A 24203-nucleotide genomic window follows, 5' to 3' on the forward strand; every position below is an offset into this window, starting at 1 on the left:
TGGCACAATATAAAACATTTTCTGAAAAAGCTTTTAATAGAGCAGTTATTCAAGCTTTGAATATCTACCATGATCAGAATACACTTAGTCTATAAATATGTTATTCAAATTTCTTAAATTTTATATTGAGAAATTTATTATATTATATTCACTTAGTAAAAATAATATTATTTCTACAATACTATTAATAAATTTGCAATGGAATGGTTTACAAGTACAGGAAAATAGTTGTCAAAAATAGTGAACATTCATAGAAATTAATGAGCATATCTAAATAGTTTGCCTCTACTGTTTTATCGGATTCCTGTCTTCAGCCAGGAAAAACTGTCTGAGTGTCACTGTGGATCAATATGAGTCAATAAGGATTTTAATTGTTAGAAAAGCAACTGACACTGTCTATAGCTGCTTTGAGGCGACAGCTTCTGCTACAATGGCTTGGCATTTGCAGAAAAATGCAGAAAAGCATTATTATACAATTTTTTAAGAGAAATAAGTTATGGCTTTAAGGAAGTCCAGTTAGTTTCAAACAACTTGACTGATTTCACTACAATTATTTAGGTTTTGCAAATCAATTTTGATTTAAAAAAAAATCATTTACAGTGTACTTGTATTAAACATGTGCAACTTGAGTGTCTTCAAGTTTATTTTTTAAGTAAAAACATTTTAATAATAAAAACTCAGTACATAATTGTGTCGTCAAACATGTGTTACATAAGGGTGTTTTGTTTAAAACAAAGTTTGAGAGATGTGTGAAGAAACTTTTAAAGTCATTTTTTAGTATACATAACTTCCAATATTAAGGAAAATCTAGGACAGATATATATTTCAGCAGTTTCTTAACTATCTAATTTTTATAATTTTCTGACATAAAATCAAATTCAAATGTTGTACAGATATATTTCTAAGTAGAAAAAGAACCATTATCATTACTGTTATCTCTCTTACAATTAATTGATTTTGCTTAAAATAAGGTTAGTATTAGAAATCAATACAAATTTGAGAATCACCTATGCATATAGAAATAGAAAAGTATACATACAGTAAATGTTATATGAAAGCAGGCAAGATATGTAACATTTTAAAGAAATTTCCAGGGATTATGGAAGATTATATTCAACCTAAAGAAATTTGGTTAACTTTAGCCACTGTTTTTATAAATCTTGTTGATGCTTTCTGAATACAATTTAGTAAAAGTGTGTTTTTACATGAGTTGAGGATATGAATAGATATTTGATCCTTTTGGTAAAGTATCCTGTACTTTACAAATGAACCAATAAATAGATACAGCTATATTTTAAAACAGCAATGTGCATGTTAAGGAATATTAGTCATATCCAATACTATTGCAGCTATTTAAAAGCCCCAATCAAGAGTTTAATGAAGGCATCACCAAGTTTCTATCAGAATGCATTAAAAATTATTCTAGTTAACCATTTGTTTCATTACAACATTGCAATAATTTTGCAATTTTAAGAGAATAGATGATAGGCTGTTTTGAAGGCATATAAAAATATATACTCCTTGTACAGAATGGAACTCAGAATTTATGCATTCATTAAAAAAATCACCTTTAGAAACATCAAGATTCTTACCTGCATCAATAGATTAAAATCAACTTAAATGTCTATCAATAGGGGATTGGTTAAATAAATTCTTCTATAGCCATAGATGTGTTAGAATATTTATTGACATGGAAAGTATTCAAAATGCATTGAGAAAGAAAAGTAATGTTGCCAAGCAGTATGTGCATTATAATCTAAATTTTGGAAAAGAAACTATATACATATTGATATAAGCCAATTTTTAATTTAGTTATTCATCTTATATAATGGAATAATAACAAAATTTCCTCTTAATTTTTTATATTTCTCTGTTTTCCAAATTTACTTCAGGGCAAACAATTACTTTGTGATAAGTAATAGAACATATATTTTAAAACTGGCATTATCTGCTAAAATTAGATAGCAAGATTTGTAACTGAAATGGAATTAAGACAAGAGGTCACAATTACTTGTCTAGAAATACAGACCATTAACACAATGGACCATATTACTAGTGGTTTAATACCATTATGTATTTTATTATATAATTTTTTTTCACTTTTAGGTTATATTTTCATGAGACATTAAGTCACATAAACAACGTAAAATTCTTAAGAGCTGAAAATCACTTGAGGAATATGGGACTATTTTTAAAAGATATAATACATGTTTGGTTTTACTCCAGTTTATAAGACAGTGCTTATCCACATCCTGACAAGTAAAGTGTGGTTATTTTCTTGATCCATGAAGTATGGGATCATTTTTTTCTTTTCAATATACAACGCTGGAGAATCAGTAACAAATGGCAAGCTCTAAGCCTTATGTGATTATTCAATGTTAACAGCACATACTTTTATAATTGCCACTGAATTTACTGGTCACACCATCTTAGCAGTCTTCTCTTTTCCAAAACAAATAATAAAACAACTTCAGCAATGGCACACTTGATCTGAAGAGTTTCAGAAGTATTAACATACAAATGATAGACTCTTTAGAGAGCATTAATCACTTTATTGCTTGAGAGTAAGGTTCAGTAGTAAATTAATGGTTTACATTGTTCTCAATGTTTTCCAGAATACATTTTATTCTAGCATAAAATTATAAGATTTTTGAAAATTTTCCTTGGAATCTTTTGCTTGCTTTCAGGAAGTGAAGTGAAATATGTATTGTAACAAGCAAAATAGAAAGAGAGGATATATATAATAAAGACAACAAACAATTTCAATGTGCATGTGTTGTGTGCTCCCAAAAGGGTTACATGATTACACTAATCATGCTACATTTCTATTATCAATCCATTTCTTTGGAATAAGGCATGTCATTCCATTATATTTCTATCATGAATATCATCCCCCAAGTCTTATTTTATGTGAAAGAAACTAGTTAATTATATATTCCTACATACATATAGTATATAGAAATATTTAAATATGTAACATATGGTAATATAGTATAAGTATAGAATAATGTAGCAAAATGATATAGGTTAATGGATCTTTTTTTGAGAGAGAGACAGGAGTTCTAATGGCAGGTATTTACCCTAATAGTCTATTTAATATTTTAAGCCAATTATATTAATAAAGTCATATAAGGCCAAGAGTGTGAGCATAGGTATGAGTCTGGATATGTGTACGTATCATAATGGTGAAGAACCCAGTGTGGCTAGAAGATGCTTGTATTGGAAAGTAATAGGAAATAAGCATGGTATTATGATTTGGGAACTAGAGAGGGTAGAAGTTTCTTGCAGTCTATGGGCAACATCTCAGGCTAAGCAAAGACTCAGTGTAAGGAAGGTGAACATGCACAGGGAAGGACATGGTCCTGCTTAGCATACAAGACGAGCTTCACAAAGGAGGAGGTAACTAGGGCAGAGATGCTATTCCACAACATATTCGGTCTCACTGAGGATTTTTCTGATATTTGGACTAAAGGAAAATAGTGAAGCTATGAAACAAGCCATGCACAAATGATTTAAATATTAGAGGCAAGTGGAAATACTGTGTCTTTGGGAAACATGAAACCCTAGTACAAACACCACTTTGTACTATTATCTTGGTGATTGAACCTTCCTTCTTTCTCTTTTTTTTCTTTTCTTAGCCCAGAATCCTGTGGGGAGCCAATATCCTCCACCTAACCTCTTCTATTTTTCAAAATACATACATATCTCAGAGCTAGATGAATTTAGAGTACTATGTCAGACCATAAACAGAAGAATAAAATATATCACAAGTTTAATCAGTAATAACAGAATAATAAATATTCCTTTAGCTGCTACTGTCTAATCCAGGTGCTAAGTTTTGGAGTGATTGTTTTATCAATTTCTGCCACATGTCCATTAATCCAAAATGCAGAAGTCCAATAAATTAAACGTAATACTTTACAGATTTGCATATGTAGTCCACTTACTACCTAATTCTAATAATGGGAGAAAGCATATTCTGTTTTCTTCTGTTTAAAGTGAAAGAAATTACAGTGATCCCACTGTCTTTTATAGTTTATTCCTGACATTTTATTTCAGTTTAATTAAATGATGATTGACTGTCAAATTATTTCCAAGATCACTGTAATTTATAATGAACAGATCATTTTTCATGGCTTCCAAAAATAAAATTAACTTAAGTTAATGGAAATGCTGGCCAGTCCCCACAATATCAATAAATGCATTGAAATGTGCTAAATATCCTTTTAGCATTTTTACATAAATAGGTGCATGGTGGTGCTGGTGATTGTGTGTACACTCACATGTGCACACATGTGCATATGCAGCATTAATTTCTTTACTAGGTAAATAGTCAAATGCTAATTTTCTTCTTTAGCAACTGTGTTTTTGTAATATGGGCTCTTGGTTAGACAGAATTGGGTTCAAGTCATGTTCTGTCACTTACTAGTTGCAGCAATTTAATTTAACTTTTTCCAAGTCAATTTCCCGAATCTGGGAAATAACAATGATAAAACTATCTGCCCCTGATGGTTAGTTTTATACATTAACATGGCTACGCTGCAGTCCCTAGTTACTCAACCAAAGACTAATTTAGCTGTTGCTAGGAAGGCATTTTGTAGATGTGATAAAGCCCACAACCAGTTGACTTTAAGGGAGATTTATCCTGGATAAGCTGGATGGGCCTGATTCAGTCAGGTGAAAGGTGTTAAGAGAAGAGTTGGGGTTCCCTTGAAGAAGCAATTCCCTCTGTGGGCTACAGATTCAGCTCATGTCCAAGGTTCCAGCCTGACCTTTCTGACTGCCTTCCCTACAGATTTCAGACTTGTCTAGCCAACCCCAAAATTCCATAAGCCAAATTTTGCAATAAATCTCTTAATATATAACTCCTACTGCTTCTGTTTCTTTGTTTGAGCCCTGATTGATAGGCTTGGTTGAGGATGATCAACCAAGTCACTGGCATAAAGTAGTATGTCAGGTACTTCATAAATATCATTGTAACAGAACAAATATGTGAATGAATTTAAAGAAGTATAGGTTATTCTCTGAATTCATAAAGTATCAATTGCTAATTTCTCCATATTAAAAAAGAGGGTGGGGCTAATGTAGAAAGTATCATTTACCAAAAGGCAAGAGTATACCCAGAAACATGTAGCACGTTGTCAAGAAATGAGAACATCAAAATTGCCGGTCCTCCAACAATTCTGTCTTTGTTTTTTTCTCCTGGCAAAGACTTGTTCCATGTTAAATTGACTGATTTTAAGGGATTGAAAAGAGCTGACTCACCTCTGATATCTTGACCCTGCAAGCCTGTGAGGATTCAATATTCCGAGAAGAATTTAAAACCATCTTAGACTTTATCAAAATTCAATATAGACTGTGTATTGCATGTACCATTAATTTTTTAAATTCTTTTTAATACTATAATTATAACATTGTTTATTTAAATATATATTTAAATAATTTTCTTATTTTGAGAACATTGTAGATTCACATGCAGTTGTAAGAAATAATACAGAGAAATGCCCTTTACCTTTTACCCAGTTTCCCCCAATGGTAACGTTGCAAAACTATAGCATAATGTCACACCTAGGATACCAACTTTGATACAGTCAAGACAGAGAACAGTTCCACCGCCACAAGAATCTTTCATGTTGTCCTTTTATAGTTACACTTGTTCCCCTTCTGCCCTAACCCTTCCTTACCCTGAGAGTCCCTGATCTGTTCTTCATTTCTATAATTTTGTTCATTTCAACATTGTTATATAAATGGAATTGTATGGTAGCTAATCTTTTGGGATTGCCTTTTGTCACCGAGCATAATTCTCTAGAGAATTATCTGTGTTGTTGCCTGTATCAATAGTCTGTTATTTTTATTGTTTTCTTAGTTAATGCAATAAAAATATCCTGGTGATTATTTCCTTAAGGGGGTAGGAAATATTAATAAATAATTTTAGCAATAAATTTGTTAGAGAGAGGGTAGCTTATATATTTCATCTATTTACTTAATGATTTACATAAACAAAAACAATTTAAGAAGATTGCTTTGAGTATTTTCTGAAAATGTCTCAAATAGTTATTGTCTTTTATTCACTGTTATCGTTGAATAATTCAACTCATAGCTGTTAAGAATAAAAAATATAGTCTGTTATTTTTTAATGCTGAATAGTATTCCATGGTACGGATGTACCATAGTTTGTTTAACGAGTCACCATTGAAAGACATATGGGTGGTTTTCAGCTTTTGTCTATTATAAACAAAGCTGCTATACTCATTCAAGTGGAGGGTTTTTTTTTTTTGTGAACATAGATCCTTATTTCTGTGGGATAAATGAGCAGGAGTCAATGCCTTGGTCTTAAGTATGCCTTTAGTTTTTTAAGAAACTGTAAAACTATTTTCAAGAGTGGCTGTTCCATTTCACATTTCCACCAGCAATGTACGAGCGATCCAATTTTTCAACATTCTCATGAGAAGTTCATGTTGTCACTATTTTTATTTCATCCATTCTGACAGATATGTAGTGATATCGCATTGTGATTTTAATTTGCATTTTCTTAATGGCTAATGATGTTGAATAGCATTTCATGTGCTTATTGGTCATCCATATATCTTCTTTGATGAAATGTCTCTAAGTTTTTGCTCACATTCTAATTGAATTGTTTGTTTTATTTTTACTATTGATTTTTGTGTGATCTTTATATATTCTAGACACTAGTCCTTTGCTGGGTACGTGGTTTGCAAATATTTACTTCCACTCTCTAGCTTCACTTTTCATTTTCTTAAGAAGGTCTTTCACAGAGCATACATTTTTCATTTTGCTGAAGTCCAACTTATCAGTTTTCCTTTTATGGATCATGCTTTGGTGTCAAGTCTAACAACTCTTTGCATAGCTCTATAGCCTGAGGAGTTTCTCCTATGTTATCTTCTAAAAGTTTTATAGCCTTCACAGTTTACATTTAAGTCCATGGTCCATTTTGAGTTAATTTTTGTAGAAGGTATGACACTTAGGTTGAGGTTCTTCTCCTCACTCCTCCCTTTGGAATTTTTCAATTCTTATTGAATTGTTTATAACATATTTAATGTATATTCAATAAACGTTATATAATTTTTCTTAACATTACAGTTTTTCACAAGAGAATATCTGGCATTTAATATTATTCTTAATGCCAAAATACATTACCTAGGTATATCCAGAGTGAAACTTAGAAGATGGCTTTATGTAAATAAGTAATGAAATAAAAAAAATGCTTATTCCAAGATGTATGGGGCAGGATTTTGTGGTATTAATCAATACAAACAGTGTTAGACAATAAATTTTTAATGAAGTATTAATATTTGTGCTTCTAAGCTAAGGTCTATTCCATGTGGACTAATTTTTTCAATGACAGAAACTTAAGGTAAAAAGAAAAAGGAAAACAATGAAGCCACAATTAGTAAAAAGAGTAATGGACAAAAAAGAAAATAAGTGCATTTATTCAGAATGACAGAAAAAAAGGGAATTAGGCTTAAATAATGGAATAAAAAAAGAAACCAATAAAGGTTACGAGAGGGAAACCAGAAAGGAATATAAGAGACAAATGAGAAGACAACAAAAATAAATGAAGAAAAAGTAAGGTAAGTGCTAGCGAATGTAATTGGCAAAGTCAATTGCAGAGCCTTCACAGGAATTGCGCTCCCACCCACAATCTGCAGCCACCCCAGAGTATAGAAGGATTGAAGCCGGGCATGCCAGAGAGGAACTGAAGGAGCCGCGTCTCTTGAAGCAAAGGTGATGTGAACTGACAGAAAGATCATGGCTGTCAAAGAAGAAATATTAGAGGAACTCAATCTTTATTGATATAAATGACCATTTCTTGATTGAACTTGTCAGCATGGTCATTGGCAAGGGCAACTTTATAGCCTGCCAAGTAGCTAATAAGAAATTTTCCAGTGACTTCTCACTAATCTGTTTTAGTCTTGAGAAAAGGCCCGCATCAGAAGATTCTGGCAGTTGTTAACTCTATTCTTGATTACTCAAACATTTTGTTCTGGCAACTATTAATCTATAGAGGATCACTGAAATTTAGATGAGCCAATTAGCAACTGAGATAGCACAAATATTAAATTGCTTTTAAAATACAGTGGAATCAATGTTATAACGCATCTTCTGATATCATTACATTTTGCCCAGAGTCAGTAAAGGGTGATACAGTTTTTATTTGGAATGAAATTAGTCAAAGAGACAGTTATCTATTTTTTTTTTGTATGGAAAATAACATAAGCAATTTGAAGAAAAACAAAAAACTGTGTAAACAGACCACGAAAATGAATTCAGTTAATGAATAAATTAATAGCTATAACAATGTTAGAAAACTGACAGTGCTGAAAATATATAGTAAAACATTTTTAACAAATAGTTTTGAAAACAAGTTCTTGAAAAATAATTAATTGCTATGTAGCTGCTACATAGGAGAATATTAATTACTGTCAACATCTACTCTTCCCTCAATTTTCTCATTAAGTTCAGGAAGTAGCAACTCCTAACGAGCAAAATAAACTTAATGGTGTTTTAAAGACATTGGAAATTGTTGAATAGATATGACATGGGCTAAACTAGAAACATCTAATAATCTGGGAGTTAAAAAATTAAACATGACAAAAAATAGACAAACAGGAAAAGCAAATATGAAACCCAAAAGGACCTTTGTCAAATTTTACTGCTATTATGTATTTGATGATGCATACTAGCTTATTCTTAGTATATTTTTCTTCATAGTTTTTTTCTATTCACTTAAGTGCTATTGCCAAAACTATAAAAATGTGTTAGAGTCCCATGAGAAAATTGTATACTCTAAATATTAAAAAGAACAAGGGTGCTTCAAAAATTTGCTCAACTGTGGTCTATAACAGTAAGACAGCAAAAGGTGTATAAAATAAGAAATGATAAGGTACACGATTGTATTTATGATAACATGCTGAAGAGGATGTGGAGAAACGGGAACCCTACTGCACTGTTTGTGGGACGGCAAATTGGTTCAGCCACTATGGGAAACAGTGTGGAGATTCCTCAAAAAACTAAAATTATAATTACCATACAACCCAGCAATTCCACTTCTAGGTATTTATCTGAAGAAAATGCAAACACCAATTCCAAAGACATATCTATCCTATGTTCATTGCAACATTATTTACAGTAGCCAAGATATGAAAGCAACCTAGATGTCCATCAATATATGAATGTATAAACAATATGTGGTATATGTCATATATACCATATATACACCATATATTAACACCATACACAACGTCTGGAAAAAGTCTAGCCATTGGTAATATAATGAGAATGGTTTGTGCGACATCAATGTAACCTGGCAGCCAAGGACAGTGTACTGGAATGCACATGCGTGAACAATGACAACTTCACTGTACTAGTCAGTGGGGGTGGTAGATGCTGTTGAGTGAGCATGTGTACTGTGTGGTTGTTGCACTCAAAATGTCTGAGTGAATAGAGCAATGAATCTGTATCCAATTTTGTGTTAAGCTTGAACATTCCTCCATGGAAACTATTTGGATGATTCAGAAGGTTGCAGCTATGGGCATACTGGTGATTGGCAGCTTCATCAGAACAATGCACCTGCTCATGCATCATGTCTCATACAGAGTTTTTAGGTGAAACCTAAAATCACCCAAGTGATTCAGCTCCCTTACAGCCCATATTTGGCAGCCTGCAACTTCTGGCTTTTCCCCAAACTACAATCACCTTTGAAAGGGAAGAGATTTCAGACCATCGATGAGATTCAGGAAAATACAACGGGGCAACTGATGGTGATTAGGAGAATGGTGTGAGGTCCCAAGGAGCCTACTTTGAAGGTGACTGAGGTGTCACTATCCTGTGTACAATGTTTCTTGTATCTTGTATCTTTTATCTTCTTGGATAATTGTCTCTATTTTTCATGTTACATGGCTGGATACCTTCTGGATGGACCTTGTATATATACCATATATGTATATGTGTGTGTGTGTGTGTGTGTGTGCACCATCTACATGGTATATACAGTATATATGCAGCATATATATTATAATATATAACATATATAAAATACATTTCCATATATAGAAATATTACACCACAATAAAAAAGAATGAAATACTGCCATTTGCAAGAACATGCATGGACTTAGAAAATATTATGCTAAGTGAAATAAGTCAGACAGAAAAAGACAAATACCAAATGGCTTCATTTATATGTGAAATCTAAAAAACAAAACCAAAAAAGAAATGAACAAACAAAACAAAACAGAAACAGGCTCATGGAAACAGAGACCAAAGGAATGGTTGCCAGAGGGAAGGGGAGGATGGGTGAAAAATGTGAACGGAATTGTGGTCAATAATATTGCGATAAGTTTGCACAGTGACAGATGTTTACTAGACTTAAAATAGTGATCGCATGGTAAGGTAGAAAACTGTCAAATCACTATATTGCATACTTGAAACTAATATAATATTGTGTACCAACTATACATAAATAAAAAAAGATTACATTTAAGAGTAACTTATGAAAGTAAGATTTTAAAATCTAACATGTGACCAGTGAACTCTGGAAATTAGAACTATAACAAAATAAAGATGTTGTACTAATTCAAGGTAGAGTTTTTATCAAAACACAATTACTAGGCCCTGACTACTGTGGCTCACTGAATTGAGCACTGACCTGCGAGCCCAGTGTCACTGGTTCGATTCCCAGTCAGGGCACATGACTAGGTTGCATGTCAGGTCCCCAGTTGGGGGCACGAGTGAGAGGCAACCACACAGTGATGTTTCCCTCCCTCTCTTTCTCCTTTCCCCTCTCTCTAAAAATAAAATAAACAAATTATTTAAAAAAAACACACAATTACTTTAGTCCTTCACTGGAACCTGTATCCAAATAAAGATTATGTCACAAATGGAAAACAGATAAAGTCTAAGTAGAAAGTGAATAATTTTATATTTGAGGAAAAGTATTATTCAACTTATGCAGAGCTCATAAAAATGGAAATAGGAAAATATACTAAGGTAAGGGACATAAGAGACTTCAAGTATGGGAACCATATAATTATAAGAAAGTAAGTGGTAAAATGTCTATTGTTAATAAGAAATATTAATGCAACATACACTTCAGTTTTTTATTGCAAATGTAAAATCCTACATTAAACACTGATCAAGGTAAAGGAAATTCTACATCTAACTAACAAATCAGTTGTAAATAAAAGGCCTCCAACGTTTTTCCAAAACATATGAAGAAACTCAGTATTGAAATTATGGAATTTATGACCAAGATACATAATTTATTTTTTAAATGTGGGGACCTCATGAAAATGGCTCACATGATCAGGGTTACACTGTCCGATGCTCTATGAGCCTAGCATCGCATATGTAGAATATTGGAGGGTCTGCTGTTCAAAAGTGTAAATATTTCCCAAGCCTTATGAAAATCAAATTTTATTTTTAAATGGTATATTTTTTGCATTTCCAATGACAGAAGTTAGAAGACTTGTTTATGTCCAGTCTGGTTCACCCATTAAATTGTAAGCCTCTGGAAGCCCAGGATGTTATCTTAGTACATCCTCCTTTCTATGGTCATATTAGTGAAAAGTTCATTTGGTATAGTCTCAATATAAGTTTTATGAATTTATTAATAAAAATGAAGAGTTAAGTGTTAAACTTTGTGGTTTAATTTTACCAAATTATCAAGATATTTAATTAGAAAAAAAAACTTTTAATTTGGCAAATTTTAATATTCCACATGTCGGAAGCTATCTTACGTACAGGTAAAAGGTAAATTAAGAACTTTGAATGAATGTTTATTTATATCAACAATAAATGTATGGAAATTGTTGTCCACAATAAATGGAGTATATTAAAATATAATTTCAAATAAAAGTCTAATAAAGATTATGCGTGGTCATAGCTGGGGTAGGATCAACTGCAAAGCTTGCCGGGTGTTCAGCAATAGGAAGTGTCCATATCTGTCTAGTTAAGGATTGTAGGAAATATTCTGAACTTACCATAGAGAATGGACCTGAAATCAAGGGTCAGGTTGTTCAGGCAGACAGAGATAGAAACAGAGATGGAGATGGAGAGAGAGGGAGATGAGAGAAGACAGATGGGGACTGAATACAGTAATGTATCTTTCTCTTAAAATGATCCAATTAGGTGGGTCGGACACAAGAACTAGAATCCAAGCTATGATAGAGTCCAGGCAACCACTGGTGATTCTGAACCTTGCCCAGGGCTATCAATCAAAACTAAGACGAATTCAAGTTTGGAAACAGGACAGGAGTGGGGGAGAATAGAGGATAGTGACCACTGGGTATTGGTCTTCCATACCTTACCTCTAAGGCACCACAATCCCTATTTTGTGGTCAGTAAAAGAGACCTGAGCATGGATGTGGAGACAGCAACTTTGGCTGGTACTGGAGCCCTGGTCAGAAAAGATTATTTAATGAAACATCCCATTAGCCTAGATATGGGATTAGGAGATAGATTAATGAAACTGACAAATCTGTGTGTCTTCTGTGTCTTTTTTTTTCTATTTTCTTTGTTCAAAATTATGCCATGCGCTGAACCAATATACATTTTGAAATAACAACAAAAAAGAAGTTTTATCTGTGCCTGAGCATCCACCTCTTATTCCATCTAAATGTATCCACAATGCCATTTAATATTCATCTTTTATAAATGTTGGTCAACTTTAGTTATATTTTCAAACTGAATTTGGAAATGTCACAATCAGGTCACAAGGAACAACCACTGAAACAGGATACAAAGAGAAATAGTAAGGCACTGGCAATTGACATTATTAACAGATAGGCAAATTGAACACATGGACACCAGGGAGCAGAAGACTCAATGACTATAGTTTGGGGCAAGAACAGTGTTTACAATTTGAAGTGTATCAGAGCCCCCAAAAGACTTGAATTTTTCTTTTAGAAACCTGGAATGTACTTTTACATGGGTCTTTAAGCTCTTTTGAATTTTCCCAGGTTAGAAAACATTTCATTAGTGAACTGAGACACAGGAACTTGAGCAATAAGACACAAGCAAAATTAAATGGAAATCAAGGCTTAATGAAGCAGAGTCCAAATAAAGACAGTATAAAATAAGCATTTAAAGAAAAGTTAATCAACAAAATGAAGATTGTTTTCCTAAGAATGAAAGAAGTAAAGCCAAGTTAAATTTTCTACATTTAGTAAGTTTACAGCGATATGGCTATCTAAGCTGATATAAAGGGATTTCACTGAAGAGACACAGTACACTCAGATACTCTCCTTAAGGCAGTATTTAGATTAGATATTGAGAAGAACAGACTTAGGAAACTCATTTAAGTCTACCTTGTATGGGAATCATCATACATAACAGCATTAGAAAATCCAAGTAAATCTACATGCTTACTTTTAACAGTATACCTACCAAACTGGCACTGCTGTTTTTTGACAAAATGCAGAACTATATGAGAAGGACCAATTAAACCTAATAACATTTTGCTGTCTTTAAAAAGAACTGTTGCTGTAACTTCTAAGTGCACACACATATTATTTTCTAAGGTAATTCAACAAGCATTGACAGATAATTTTTCCTCTGGGTGGATTATTATAATATTAAAAAAAAACCTGCATACTTTTCATCCTGATTTATTTAACCAAACATAAAGCATTTAAGAGAGGGGGGCAGCTAAATATTGCAAAATTAGGTAGAAGTATTCCTTAAAAATATAACTATAATGGTGTCATTTGTTAAAGAATATGAGAATGCATCAATCATATTTATGTTTTAGTGATCTATGCAAGCAACAAGTGGGTATTGAATAGAAATCAACTAATTACTATTCCTAATTACTATGAATATTAAATAAATCAAATGTGTTATAAATTTCTAAAAGCTCCCTAATCTATACCAGTGGAATCTTGAACAGTAGTTAACAAGAGTAGCCTAGAGATCTGGGCTTCTTTCTCAGCAGCTAAAATAGAACCACCCATAAATCTCGGGTGTACCTGAGAAACCTGGCTCAGAAGGGAGAATCACACAGTGAGAAAAAGCAGATATCTTGGTCCTGAATTAATACAAATATAACTGGACTATCAGTCTGTTTCCTCAAAATCAACAACAGAACTGGTGATATATTTAATGCTGCATTGCGATACTGCCAACACAAAACAAAACAAAACAAAAAGGTACGAGCTCTATCATCCATTCTTATTGAAAAACAAACGAACTAAATAGGCAAAGACTAGAATAGCAGTCAGTAGGGGGAAGGGGGGAGGGAGAGAAGGGGGATAAGTAAGGGAAGGGTCAGGTCAAGGAACGTATATGAATGACTCATGGACATGGACAACGGGGAGGGATATGATTGCGGGAGAAGGGGTGGGCTGGGAGGGGGGAGCAATGGGGGAAAAATGGGACAACTGTAATTGAAAAGCCAAAAAATAAAATTAAAAAAATTAAAAAAAGAAAAAAAGAAAAGAAAAACCATGAGGAAAGAAGAACAAGAGAAAGCTGGGGCTAGAAATAAAGTTTGGTTGTGTTCAAGCTTTCCCCCAACATTAATAAGCAATGAGCATGATGCTTGATTTCATAAGTCCAATGTCATGTTTGGTGACGTGCAGCATTCCCATCCATAGGAAGCACTCAACTGCATTAGACATGCTGACTAGTAAGAGACCATGTGTAGTGTGCAGAATACTGCCCCTCTCAGAGGTGCCCATGCACTGACACCTGGGGTCTGTGAAGATGCTATCTGATAAGGCCAAAGGACTTTGCAGATGGGATTAGGTTTACAGACTTTAAGATCGGGAGGTTATCCTGCTAAACCTAATCAGGTGGGTCTGTGAGAGTGAGGAATCTTTTCTCCCTGCAGGCATTGAGAAATGACACAACGGAAGAAGGGTCAAGTGATGTGATGTGAAAAGGACTTGATTGACCACTGCTGTCTTTCAAGATGGAAGAAAGAGGGCCGTGAGCTAAGGGATGTGGGCAGCCTCTGGAAGCTGGAAAAAAGCAAGGGCACAGTCTCCCTTAGAGCCTCCAGAAAAAAATGAAGCCCTACTGACACGGTGATGTTAGCCCACTGAGACTTATGTCTGAATTTCGACCCACAGAACTGTAAGATAATGAATAAATTTGTGCTGTTTAAGCCACTGAGTTTGTGGTGATTTTTTACGGCAGCAATAAAAATCATTGCACTGTGTGAAATGCTAGGAGCACGTGAATCACTTAGAAAATACATTTGGAATAAAAGACAGACATGTAAATACTAGTTGTGAGTAAGACTTCATCTTCTGTTAAAAGATAAGTTGAAAGCTATGTGATCACTTTGTCTAATATTCTTGTCTCTTGGTAGAATTTATGTTAAACTAAGGTCAGAATGAGAACTAGAGTAAAAAGATAGGAACTAAACTCAGTGTAACTGCATGTTTGTCATTCCATGTGCACCTAACATTCACCAGTGCAGACATGTAAGGTTAGGAATAGAAATAGCCCTGGCTGGGTAGCTCAGGTGATTAGAGCGTTGTTCCAATACACCAAGGTTATGAGTTCAATCCTCGATTAGGGCACATAAAAGAATCAACCAATGAATGCATGCACAAATAAACAGAACAACAAATCTGTCTGTCTGTCTGTCCATCTCTCCTCTCTTTCTCCCCCTTTATTGCTCTCTCTCAAATCAATCAATCAATAAAAAAAAAAGAAACAGACTACAGCAAGGTTTTGGGATGTGAAGTGAAATACTACACAGTTTTAGAGTGACACTTTTAGAAAAGAGTAAAGTTATTAGCCAGCTAGACTTATTAAGATAATGATTATGGTTAAAACTGAGGGAGAAAAGAATAGACAGGATACACTTATCTGGAATGCCCCCATTTGGCCATCATTAGTAGGAAATCAGACTTTTTTCTATTGCAACTGAAACTCTTGAGTGGTTTTGCTTAGAGAAGGAATAATAAGTGATTATAATCTAAATTTATTTGTCATTCAACATCTTAAAAAAGCAATGTGCCATTATTCCAGCAATAGAATCAAATGCAATTAAACACTGCTAGGTGGGATGCAATTGTCTTACAATGAGAAATTAAGAAACTAAATACAGGCATTACCTGTGTAATTGTAGGCAAATGAACAGTGTGTGTATAATATTTACATTTTCTATACATTAGCCTCTTTTGTTGAATTGTTTGCATCCATCAATGAGGCATCATTTGAAGCTAATCAAATGCAAGGGCTTTCCTATTTTTTAAAAAAAGTTATTGTGACATATACTGAAGCAGAAGTTTGTTATTAAGTGCAGAACTTTTAACAAAGCTGTTGTGGAAATAAATCAGCTACTCCATGTTTCACGTGAGGAATAACTTTTATCAAAATAGCTTTATCACAATTAATTCACATTTGACAGAGAGCCATGTTCTATTTATATCTTGCCATAGCACATTTAAATAGCAGACAATTCTGATATGCTTCCATTCAACATGGGATGAATTAGAATACTCAGTAAGTCATTTCAAATTGCTAAAGGCATTCAGATAAGCAGATATGTGTAGCAAAATTAGAATTTAATTAAAACACTGAGATGAACATCCAAAAGTGTATTTGAAAGCATCATGTTTGTAATGTAATGGTTTTGACTTCTTTAAATTTTTCATTATAAGATGCTTGTTGCCCACAAGAAATCTACAGCTTAATGATGGAGACATAACTACCACATATTTATTTTTAGACAATGAAAATAATGATGAGCACATCAAAAAGGCTGCAAGTGGTGAGATACACATTTATAAACAATATAGTTGTAAAATATACATACACAGAAACGTGTCTACATGTGTGTATGTAAATATTTGCTATCTGTAGGAGGCATGCAAGGTAAATAAACTCCCTTTACTACAGGAATGTTGATATGTTATAGAGTAATGAAAGAAAAATGTTAAAAAGACAAAAAATGAAGATGAACAACGTCTTATTTATTTTGCATTTTGAAATACAAAATCATACTAGATACCTTATTCAAAGTATGTGTTGGCTACTTCCAATTTTTTTCAAATTATTTCTTTTAAGACCTCTTTTAAAAATATGTAATTTTTATTTTAATATATCTATGCATTCACTCCTTTTCCAACGATTTTTATTGAGGATTTATGTAACATGCCTGAAACTGTTGTAGACATTTGGAACACACCAATGAAGAAATAATAAAAATCATCTGCCCTCCTGAAGTTCAGATAGCCAGAAAAACAATTAAACAACAGAATAACGACAACAACAACAAAAACAAAAACACTAAACAAGAGTGAATCCGCTACATGGCATCAGAATTTAATAAGTGCAACACAAAGATTAAATAAGGTGATCTTTGAACTGGTTTAACTTTGGGGGTCAGGGAAGGTCTCTCTAAACGAAGTGACAATTAGGCTGGTAACTGAATGACAGTGACATTGAAGGAAAAAAAAGCATTAAATAGTCAAATGCCCTAGTGTTTGCTGTATAGATCTTTAAAGAAGTAGCTCTTACATGAGAAAAATTATCTACTTCTGTTGCATAGTTTTAAACCTATTGTAGTAAGTATCTGTACATCCACAATTTCATGTGCTACTGTAACTGTGAAATTTTAGTAACAAACATCAGAATCAAAATTTATGAGAATTTTAAAGAAGTTCACGCCCTTGTAAATACAATTATGAGCAATGATGTAATTAGATGAATCAGGAATTAAAAGAAAACTTTACACATTTGTTACTCATAAATCACTCATAAAAACAATAAAATGAATGTAGTACTTTCAACATTGGGTCAAAATAAAACAAAGGTAATACTAAAGTTGTAATTTTGTAAAATCACTAAAAGGTTAATGGAAAACTAATACTTATTTTTGTTAAGTTTAGACTTTTCTAAATTGCCCTGGTTTTTTGGTTAGCATGCTCGAGTTACCCAAGGAAACATTACATGTGCTAACAACTTCATTCACCTGTCTTGAATTCTGTTGCTCCTATTTGTGCGCATATCAGTAAGGCCTATGCTGGGATGTATGGCTTGGGTCATGTGACTTGGTAATGTGTTCCCCTATTCAACTGTTCAATACAGAGGCAGGCCTAGGAAAAGATCTGGCTTCTATCTACTGTATACATCCTTGTGAATAAACTGGGAAGTCCTTGGGAATACTAAGGGTAAAAAAAAATATATATATATATATATATTTTAAAAAAGAAGCCAAAGAACAATGGGTAAAACGGCATATGGAAAAGAAGATACGGTATAGATAAAAGGGCTTACACAACAGTCAGAATCAGGTGTGTAGGTCATGTTCTGCACAAGGGGTCTAGCCAATGGATGATGGGTGTGGAAATCCAGCCCATATTTCAATGAGATCCATCTACCCCAAAAAGGAGTTCTGTTATCTAATCTGCACAAGGACATCCTTACCCCCACTCCAGCTTTGTTGAGCTATGATTGACATGCATCACTGTGTACACTTAAGGTGTATACATGTTGACTAGATATGCATACATATTGCCTAATTATCAGTATAGTAAGATTAGTTCACACTGCGATCACTTCATACAATGGGCACTTTGTGTGTGTGTGGTGAGAATTTAAGATCTTTGCTCTTAGCAACTTCCAAACATATAATATTGTTAACTATAATCAGCATGCTGCATGTTAGCTTCTCAGCATTTGTGCATTTTATAACCAGCACTTTGTAGCCTTCGACAAACATCTCCCGATTTCTCCACACCCTCAGCCCCTGGCAACCACTATCATACTCTCTGTTTCTATGAGTTTGACTTTTGCAGATTCCACATAAAAGTGGTATAATACAGTATTTGCCTCTCTCTGTCTGACTTATTTTACTTAGCACGATGCTCATGAGACCAATCCAAGTACTCTCAAATGGCAGAATTTCCTTCTTTATCATGCTTAAATAATACTCCATTATATATATCATTATATCTATCCATCTACGTACCTCACACTTTATTTATACATTCATTCATAGATGGAATTTTAGGCTCCATACCTTGGCTATTGTGAGTAATGCTTCAATGAATAAGGGAGCCTCGATATTTCTTCAATTTAAAATTGGCTGTCTCAACATATTTTCTAATGTCACTTTCAATTACTTCTTTGATCCATTGGTTGTTCAGGAGTATGTTGTTTCCCTTTTGCATAGTTGTGAGTTTTCCAACTTTCCTTCTGTTATTAATTTCCAGTTTCATACTACTGTGGCTGGACAACAGACCTGGAATGATTTCAATCGTCTTAAATTTGCTGAAACTTTTTGTTTATCACCTATGATAAGATTAATCCTAGAGATTGTGCTGTGTGTGCTTGGGAAGAATGTGTATTCTGATGCTGTTGAATTAGATGTTCTGTATATGTCAGTTGGGTCCATTTGGTCTGAAATATAGTTCCAGTCTAACATTGCCTTATTGATTTTCTGTCTGGATTAACTATCCTTTGTTCTATTTGCTTAATATATTTAAGTGCTCCAATGTTGGGTGCATATATATTCCTGACTAGTATATCTTCTTGATAAATGGAACCCTTTACCATTATATAATGACCTTCTTTGCCTCTTGTTACCATTTTTGGCTTATTTTTGTCTGATGTAGGTATAGCTACCCCCGCTTTACATGGAATCTCTTTTTCCATCCTTTCACTTTAAGCCTATGTATGTCCTTAAAGCTGAAGCTCATCTCTTGCAGGCGGCATACAGTTGGGTCTTGTACTTTATTTTTTCACCTACTCTATGCATTTTGATTGGAGAATTTATTTTATTTACATTTATAGTAATTATTGACAAGCAAGGACTTATTAGTACCATTTTATTAGTTGTTTTCTGGCTGCTTTGTAATTCCCTTGTTCCTTTCTTTCTTACTGCCTTCCTCTGTGAATTGGTACTTTTCTGTAGTAGCATGTCTTGATTCTCTGCTCTATCTTTTCTGAATTTACTGTAGTTTTGTGGTTACAATGAGGCTTATACAAAATACAACAATAGCAGTATCTTTTCTGTCTTAATGTCTAAATTTACATATTTTTATATTGTGTATCATGAACACATTATTGTAGCTACAGATATTTTTAATACTGTTGCCCTTTAGCCTTCATGCTAGAGTTAAGTAATTAACACACAACTATATTTCATTATTAGAGTGTTCTGAATTTGACTACATACTTATGTTTACCAGTGTTATATATTACATATGGTTTGATGTTACTAATTAGCATCCTTTCATTTTAGCTTAAAAAAATTCTTTTCAGGATTTTCTCAGATGATTTAGTCAGAAGGCCAAGAAATTATCTTTTCAGCATTTCTTGTAAGATGGCTGTGATAATGATGAAAATTCTTAGTTTTTTGGAGGGGTATGAGAAAGTCTTCATTGCACCCTCATTTCTGAAGGATAACTTTGCTGGATAGAGGATTCTTGATTGGCAATATATTTTTTTTTAATGTCAGCACTTCAAATATATAATCTCATTCTCTCTTGGGCTGTAAGGATTCTGCTGACAAATCCACTGATAGCTTTATGGGGGTTCTGTTTAAGTTACATGACCTTTTCTCTTTCTGCCTTTAAGATTCTTTATTTGTTTTCTATTTTTGACAGTTTTATTATAATGCATATTGTAGAGGATTATTTCCCTTTTTGTTCTCCTCTGACTGGATGATTTTAAAGTTCCTGTCTAACTTGCAGATTATTTCTTCTGATTGATCCATTCTGCTGTTGATTGAATTATTGCATTTCACATTTCATTCACTTGTATTCTTCAGCTCCAGAATTTCTGTTTGGTATTTTTTTAAACAAATGATTTTCTCTCTTTGTTAAACCTCTCATTTTGTTTGAGTATTGTGTTTCTAATTTTGTTGAATTGTCTTTCTATGTTTTCTTGTCTTTCATTGAGTTTCTGTAAAACACTGGTTTTGGATTCTTTATCAGGTAATTAAGAGATCTCTATGTCTTTGTAATCAGGAACTGGAAGATTATTGTGATCCTTTGGTGGTGTCGTTCTCTTTGATTTTTCCTGTCCATGAAGTCTTGCATTGTTGGCTTCCCCTTTGAAGTAACAGTCACCCCCTCCAGTCTTCACTAATTGCCTTTGGAGGAAATACCTTCTAGAGAAATACCCCAGCCCTGTTAGGGATTCTGAGGGTTTTTCAGACACCTACGCTTCTTGCTTCCTCTTGTGGCAGAATTCTTATGCTTATTATCTTCTCTTGATCCTGCAAGACACCAGGGGCTAGGTGCTGAAAGTCTCCTATCTGTTTTCCCAAAGATGGTGCTAAAGTTCAAGCCTGTGGCCTCTCCCTGGCCCTCAGGTTTGGGCCAGCTTTCTGCATGTGTTCACTAGCTGTCTGCCAAAACTTGTTTTTGCTGATGTCACCTAGAAGTGTACACACAGGGAGCTGGTCACAAGGTGCCATGTGTGTTTGGGTGAGGCATGTGGAATTCTGGATGCCTGTGGGCCAGGAGTGGGGATCCACGGGTGAGGTTTTTCCAGCAGTTCATGGGCAATCTTCTTGATGGAGTCTGCAACAGGGCCTGATCCTCATCTCATTAATGCTTTCTGATTATCAAACCTGCTGCTTTCATAGCCTCTTCCTGCCACCCCGCCACCTTGTCACCCAGTACTTGATTCAACACTGTGGATGGAGAAAGAGAGAAATGAGTCTCTTTGGCAGTGTCCTACACAATGTGGGGGTTGGGGGGGACTAGGTACTCACTCACATGCTCTTACTTTCTCCCACAGTAGAAATCACATACTGAGATGATCTTCTGGGGCTAAACTGTGTCACCCTGGGGTAGAAATGATGAAGGTGAAGTCAAAGTATTCCTCTTACACTTTCTGATGTGCCTAAAGACATATTTTTTTTTTTGCTCTAATAATATGCTGGAGCTTCTCCTATAGAAAGCTGGACTTCCAAAGATACTCTGTCTTCTGTAGGTGATTGTCTAAGTTACTGTTTTCTGTGGGCTTCTAGACCATAGCTGAAAGGGGCTGGAGCCAGTTCATTGGTCACTGCCGGGTCCACAGCTGGGACCAAGGCCTTTCTGTCTATTGTCTAACACATGAGTGGGAAAGACTCCTCCCAGGTCCATTAGTGTATGTTGTGGCATCACACAGTTCCCACAAAAACACTTTTGTCTGTGGATGGATGCCAGTTGATGTTGTTGGACACAGCACAAGAACAAGGAACATATATTGAACCATGACGCTGATCTCACTCCATCCTTTGACCTTCTTAATGACTTTAGTGCCACCGGCTGTTGTAAACCATTAGTCTGCATAGATTAGATTGTACCCTTCAGGCATCATGTTGGGGTGTTCTTGAGCATTCTGTTGCTAAACCACCACACGTTGGATTATTGTACAATATCTGAAGAGCAGTGTAACAGCAAGCAGAGAATGATTGTAGTGGTACTCAGCTCAGTCTTTTCACCGTCCTCAGCACAGAACTAAGGCAGCTGCAAATGGTTTGCATCATATTAATTAATGTGTTCCTGTGAGTACATGCAACCTGCATGCATCTCCTTTTCTAGTCTCTTTTTCCTCATGAACAACAAACACCTGTACACATCTAATTCAGTCAATGCATTTATGAATCCCTTTTGATCGAATGATCTGACCTAGCAAGATAGAATGTCCACAGGCCAATTCTTTGCACAGGGGCCATGCTAATCTTCTCTGTATCATTCCAGTTTTAGTATATGTGTTGCCGAAGCGAGCACCAGAGGCCAATTCAAAGAGATGAGTAAAAGGAAATCTATGAAGGAAAGAAGGTTGGGAGAGGCAATTTATGGTTGTTTATGATATGAATACTGACATCAAAATTATAAGGAACAATTTTTTAAAGTTAGAGAGGTAAAGCTAAACATGTACGCATTACAATGTGCTTTACTGTATGTAAGCAATAAAGCAAAGGCACAGGTCATATGTGAGCTACATGGAAAAAGCAATGAGCATTGTAAGAGTAGAAGAATGCTCAGAACAGGTTCATGAATATTAACAGGTAAGATTCATTGATGACACTGGCATCTTCAAAATAACAGGCCTAATTACTTATTGTGCATGTTCTAGCCTCTCACTACTCAAAGTGTGGTTAATGGATCAACACTGTCATCACCTCAGAGCTTGTTGGAAATGTAGAATTTCTGCCTTAATTCCAGACTTACTGAATTGAAATGTGCAATTTAATAAGATCTCCAAGGGACTCATATGTACGTTAAAGTTTGAGAAAAGCTTTGCAAATTCTAAACTGTCATAATAGATACTCTCTTTTGTACAATTTCAAGGGCTGTTCCTTTTTCACAGACCCCCTCTCCTGCCATCTGTCTCCTTAGCATATTTTCACCTGACCTCTTGAACAACTGAAAAGCTTAGGTCTCCATAATATCTGAGAACTTCTGGCTAGATATTCATTTTTAGAGAAGAGCTTCATACCACCCCTTGATATATATCAACTGTTCAAGAAAATGCAATACCTTACATAATAAAATAGAAATCAATTATTTTTCTAGCACTTGAGAACTCTCAAAGTACTTACTTGCACATTTATTTGCTCATCCCAACAATGGTCCAAAGAGTATAAACAGGTTATTGTTTTCTCTTTTCTGTATTTTCAGATGAGGAAATAGAATCAAAGAGATGCCGTGTCATGTGGAATGACTCTAGTGTCATTTGACATGAGAGACATATGAGTCAGAGGAGCTAAATCACAAGGATTAATTTTCAAAAGGCTTTAAGATAGAAAGAAGAGTTATTGATATGTTTATTTGTTCACCTGTGTATTGTGTCTTCTTCATTCTCAGCTAGAACAGTGCTTGTTACAAGGGAGGTGCTCAATAAATATTTTAAATGAATGAGTCAATGTAACGTTCCCTGCTACAACCCAAAGCAATAGTCAATGCCTATATTCTTTATCATTAGAATGAATATGATTTATTTCTATATTAATATCCCTTAGCTATAGCTTTATGATTATAGTGTGATTAGAGGAGCTTATTTCTCTCTTATAAGTTTAACTTATTTCTATGTGGTACTGAACATACCACTATAACTCTAAAGAAATGTATCTGCCAGAAAAATAACATCTTAGAATTTATGGTTTCAGCCCTAAAGTGGTAGCACATGAAAATCACTGACATGCTATTTTTCACAGTGGCTACCTGCATGCCATACTTTCTAGGATAAATTGTGAAATTAATCCACATGGAAGAACATACA

The 24203-nt window shown here is 34.3% G+C and overlaps 1 protein-coding gene and 1 pseudogene across 1 annotated transcript in view; both read right to left on the minus strand.

The window, feature by feature from the left end:
* The window catches only part of IL1RAPL1 (interleukin 1 receptor accessory protein like 1), a 598169-nt gene that overhangs the window by 395127 nt on the left and 178839 nt on the right, over positions 1 to 24203 (minus strand). The gene's annotated exons all lie outside the window — the stretch shown is intronic.
* Positions 22636 to 22708, minus strand: LOC149991705 (U6 spliceosomal RNA; annotated as a pseudogene).

Source organism: Furipterus horrens, unplaced genomic scaffold (assembly GCF_987537825.1).
Source record: "Furipterus horrens unplaced genomic scaffold, mFurHor1.1.pri manual_scaffold_17, whole genome shotgun sequence".
NCBI lineage: Eukaryota > Metazoa > Chordata > Mammalia > Chiroptera > Furipteridae > Furipterus > Furipterus horrens.